Source organism: Limulus polyphemus, unplaced genomic scaffold (genome assembly GCF_000517525.1).
Source record: "Limulus polyphemus unplaced genomic scaffold, Limulus_polyphemus-2.1.2 Scaffold1640, whole genome shotgun sequence".
Classification (NCBI taxonomy): domain Eukaryota; kingdom Metazoa; phylum Arthropoda; class Merostomata; order Xiphosura; family Limulidae; genus Limulus; species Limulus polyphemus.
In genome coordinates this window covers 42,023-46,781 of record NW_013667250.1, presented here as the reverse complement: position 1 = coordinate 46,781, position 4,759 = coordinate 42,023, and the positions used below count along the sequence as shown (strand labels likewise).

The window sequence follows — 4,759 nt, the reverse complement described above, 5'->3', positions numbered from 1 at the left end:
TAGTGTAATGGTAATTTGATGTTATCAACATCTGCCCTCTAGTGGCTCAGCGGTAAGTCTGAGGGTCGACACCCACAGTGGGCAAAGCATAGATAGCCTATTGTGTAGCTTTACACTTAGCAACAAACAAACATACTAACATCAGTTTGTAAACAAATTGTGTAATTGTACAAAATTAGTTAATTATAATAACTTATGAGTGTAACTAAAGAATAATATGTCAATCACACTATGTCTGCTATATCCAGTTCCGTATAATATCAGGGATCATCAGGGCGGTTGGGATACGAAAGTTAGACTAATAGACGAGCACGAAATGTGTTCCCAGTTTTCTATATTTGTGTGACAAGTTTTATTCTATGGAACTAAGTCAGCAGTAACTCTAACATACTGTGCTGTTAGAAACAGAATATTGTTGGCATCTGAAAAATTATAGTTGTGTATTTTGTATAAAACTACACAACAGCTATCAGAACATACCTGACTTATAATTTTGATCTGACAGGCTTGAGCAAAGGCAGAAAGCATTCGCCACTAACTATCTCCGGCTATTCAAGTTTCATCAACTAATCGTATTTCACCGTTATAGTGCACCCACAGTTCTAAAGTGAAGGGTGTAGGTTTTACGGTAATGGGTCGCGAACCGCGAATCCTCGGATTTAAAGCCCGAGTACGCCAATCACAAGACCAAGTTCAGCGTTTATTAATACAGACCTGAACTTTTATCGTACAATAAATATATAACGCCAGATAAAACCGATTATTATTATGGCTTTTATTTTAAACTAAACAAAAAAGACGCAAGTCTTATTGTGGGCGGTCGATTTGTTTTATCTTGAAGTTATCAGTTTAAAGGTTGGCATATTTTTTTATAATATAAAATTCTAGCATTCTCTAACCACAGTAGGGCTTCGCGCGTGGCATAGCGTTTAGCGTATCGGACTGGGGATCTGAGTGATTCGTGTTCAACATTTGGGCTACTAAACACGCTTCACACCTCCAGCCATTGGTGCGTTATAGGGCGTGCGTTGCCGAATGGTTGTTTTCCTTTGGTCTGCAGTTCAAAATTAAGAACGACTATGCCTCAAAGACAGAGGTCTTTGACCTGGTCATTTAGCTCATTCTACACATTGTCTTTTCAATGAACAAGCAAACTATCTAATAAATATTATTAGGTATTACCCCAATAATTTTATTTGTACAATAACTTACATAAAATATATAATAATCACAATTAATTTGTTTAATCTGGTTCACACCATAACACTGATGACGTAAACAACAGCATCAAGACCGCTACCTTGTTTGGAGTATACCTAGTATTGAGCGAGTATGTATGTATGTGTGTATATATATATATATATATATATAACTTTAATATCAAAACCATTAGACAGCCATATAAAAATATTTGAATATTATAGATGGTTGAGTATTTAATGTTAGCTTCTGATCAAAGCCCCAGCTAAAAATTAACCTGATACTGAGAATGGCTAACTAAACATACTGTTATTATGTTTAATACATACTGAGTTTTTCATTGATACAAATAAAAAAAAAGAATATTAATAACGTCGCGAATCACTAAGAAAGAACTTTTAACTTAATTGAATGAGTTTAGATTATCTGTACAAAGTTCCTTAAAAATTGATTGATTTTATCCATCAATTAAAAGCATGTAATATCAAACCGTCAGATATTAAAATATATAAATTGTTTCATGGTAAATTTCCCACCTCCTGTTTAATAAAGTTTTTTCGTGCATTTTACTAAAATATCGAGTCACACTCCTTTCAGTGCTGCCATCTGTTAGGTATTCAAGTATATATTTTTTGCAGAGAAAATAAGTTTTTTTTTTTAATGCATGTACATGTGAAATGTAAATTAACTTTTTACTTGATTTATTCCTTTTCCTGATATAAATTATTTTATTTAGTCTTATTGATCTCGCAAAAGGCCCAAGTACCTTTGTTATTAGATATATTATAAATATCCCTAAATCTATTTTCCATTCCTTTAAAGTTTAATAAAGTTCGAAGAATAAACCGGAATATCAGCTAAACTTAAAGGGCATTATTCCCCCTAAGGGTCAACGACAAGTTTACGGGGTTGCAACGCTAAGATCTGGTGTTTAATTCCTCGTGGTGGACACAGTGCAGGGAGTATATTTTGAGGCGATAATAATACAATTTTTTCACTTTTTTACTTGTTTTTCTTTTGAAGAGTGCAATGGTTTTGTGTTTAAAAAAGCAAAATAAAACTTGGCAAAGTCATATTTGTTAATCAAGCATATTCATATGTCATCGGAGCGTATAAATTAGTGAAAACTATAAATTCAGAATAATTTTCCCCCTATATAGTACGGTTTGTATTACGAATGTCTGGTCCTCTGAAGTCTGAGAAGATCTCGATACAAGCTGAAGTAGGCACAGGTTAAAGCGAAAACGTATTGTATATTTGGGATATAAAACAAATATAACAAAGATAAGTGATAACAAAAGATATTGATAATTGAAAGTGATATCTCAAGATTTATCATTAAAAAAATAGCTTGTGAAAACCAAAACGATAATACGCGAGACAGCGCTGGAAGAAAGTCAATACCAGTACACTTCGCAACAAATTAGTACAAAAGTCAAAACATTTAATGGATAGCTAAAACTTGAAAAAAAGTTATATTTTTTTTCTTTAAAACACAAGTTAATTAATTTAAAGTCGACCTATTTAGTCCCCATAGAATTTGCCGGTGAGTCAGTTTTTTAATTATTTTTGTTTTTAAATTTCGAAGTTTAAGCGTTTGATTAAAGCGTTATCTGTACAAAGATAAGTCATAGATACAGGGAAAGAGAGAGGGAGCCACTGTCTCTATATGTCTTTTTTTTTTTTCCATGCGCAGAAAATATAGTTATCTGTACAAAGATAAGTCATAGATACAGGGAAAGAGAGAGGGAGCCACTGTCTCTGTATATCTTTTTTTTTTTTTTCCATAGGCCTAGAGGTGAAGTTGACTTTCCAGATTTCCGTCGATATATCACGAATGCGTTAAAAATTTAAATACTAGTGTAATTAATTAGTGTAATACAAATATTTTAATACTTACCAATAATCATTGTGGACTTTATTTGGGACAATTTGTATGTATAATTCATAGCTTAGAGGAGAGATTGGAAGTTATCCTAAGTAGGATAAAGCCAAAGGGAAGGGTATACTGTGGGAAATGGCAGTAGGATTTAAAGAGGAACTTTGCAGGAAAAGGATACAGTGGTTAGTAATCTTTCAGGAAGTTAAAAACAGTACCGATAGAATATAACAAGTATGTTGTAATAAATAACAGCTTTCAGTGTTTAGCTTGTGCAGACGAGGGTTCAGAGGAGGGATGCTAAGATGATTCCAGAAATGGAAGGGTTATATTATGAGGATAAGTTAAAATCTTGTATTTTGTCAATGAAATTTGCAATATAGTCCAGGGGATCAATAAGGTAAAGACCTCTCATTTCTTTGAACTGTGTTCAATATTATGCTAGTTGGTTTCCAATACCTCACTAGTTTCTATCATCCAAAATGTAAAATAATAACCACGTTCGGTAATCAGATTGATTCCAGTTGCGTGTGGATGTTTTTAACCCTTGAAACTTAGCTAAGTTGTTCAGAGAAATTTTGAGCATGAATGTATAAACTGACTTAAGGTTTAGTTACAAATTAAAATAAAATTAGTATCCTACCTCTAAGGTTTAAAAAAAATTAAAATATATTTAAGGTTATATAAAGAAGGGACATTTTTATTATGTTATATTTTATTAAGTTCTATAAAATATTTTGTATTAAAAATTTTGTTGATGAGTTCAAAGGTCACTGTTCACTATATATTATTTGTGAAGTTAACTTGTGTGAAAAAATACCTATTTTTTGAAGTGCTCATTTGACTCAACTTCAAACATCATTATAAAACTAATCCAATTTTGGAAGCATACTGTTTTTTAGCTTTGTATGAGATTTAAGAAGCAGAAAGTAGCTTGTCCTTTCAACCATTACAGCTTTTAACAACAGATTTCAGCAGCTTATAAGTCTCTGAAACATAACAAGAAAAGCTGATTATAATACAGACTTACTTTTTGCTGAAAGACAGGATTATTGTGAATCATCCACTTTATATATCTTAAATCAACAAGTTTCTGTTTAACCTACTGTTTTTCTGTCTTACATTATGACAGAAAATATTTATGGTTTCGTCCATTTTTTTTTATCTGTTATTCTAGCAAAATAATGTGTAAATGTCAGTTAAAAAAAAAAAATGTTATGGAATAGAATTATATAACTAATCCTGCATTCCTGTCATCAAATGTGCTTTCCCTTTCAGCTGTAGGGGCATTATAATGTGATGGTCAATCCCAGCATTCATTGGTGAAAGAGTAGCCCAAGAGTTGGCAGTGGGTGGTGTTGACTAGCTGCCTTCCCTCTAGTCTTTCACTGCTAAATTACAGATGGCTAGCACAGATAGCCCTTGAGTAGCTTTGTGAGAAATTTAAAACAAACTGAATCGTGCAAAAGCTGTAGGATATAACTGCAGAGAAAGTAACTTTATATATATATATATATATATATATAATGTAGATATTCTTTATACAAAGATGTCATGTTTCTTTCCTTTTGTCTGTAGTTTCTGTGCTATTTTAGAATTACACCTACCATTTCAAATCTACTTGGACTAACATTGTTTGGCAGGTTAGGAGTCATCATCAGCTAAGACTAGTTTTTATTT

General features: G+C 32.3%; 1 long non-coding RNA gene across 1 annotated transcript in view; it reads left to right on the top strand.

The window, feature by feature from the left end:
- The first annotated feature begins 2,976 nt into the window (after window positions 1–2,976).
- Window positions 2,977–4,759, top strand: part of LOC111087013 — a 7,569-nt gene continuing 5,786 nt past the window's right edge. Inside the window, exon 1 of the long non-coding RNA XR_002611738.1 lies at window positions 2,977–3,264. This is a non-coding gene — a long non-coding RNA (uncharacterized LOC111087013). The remainder of the gene's footprint in view (window positions 3,265–4,759) is intronic.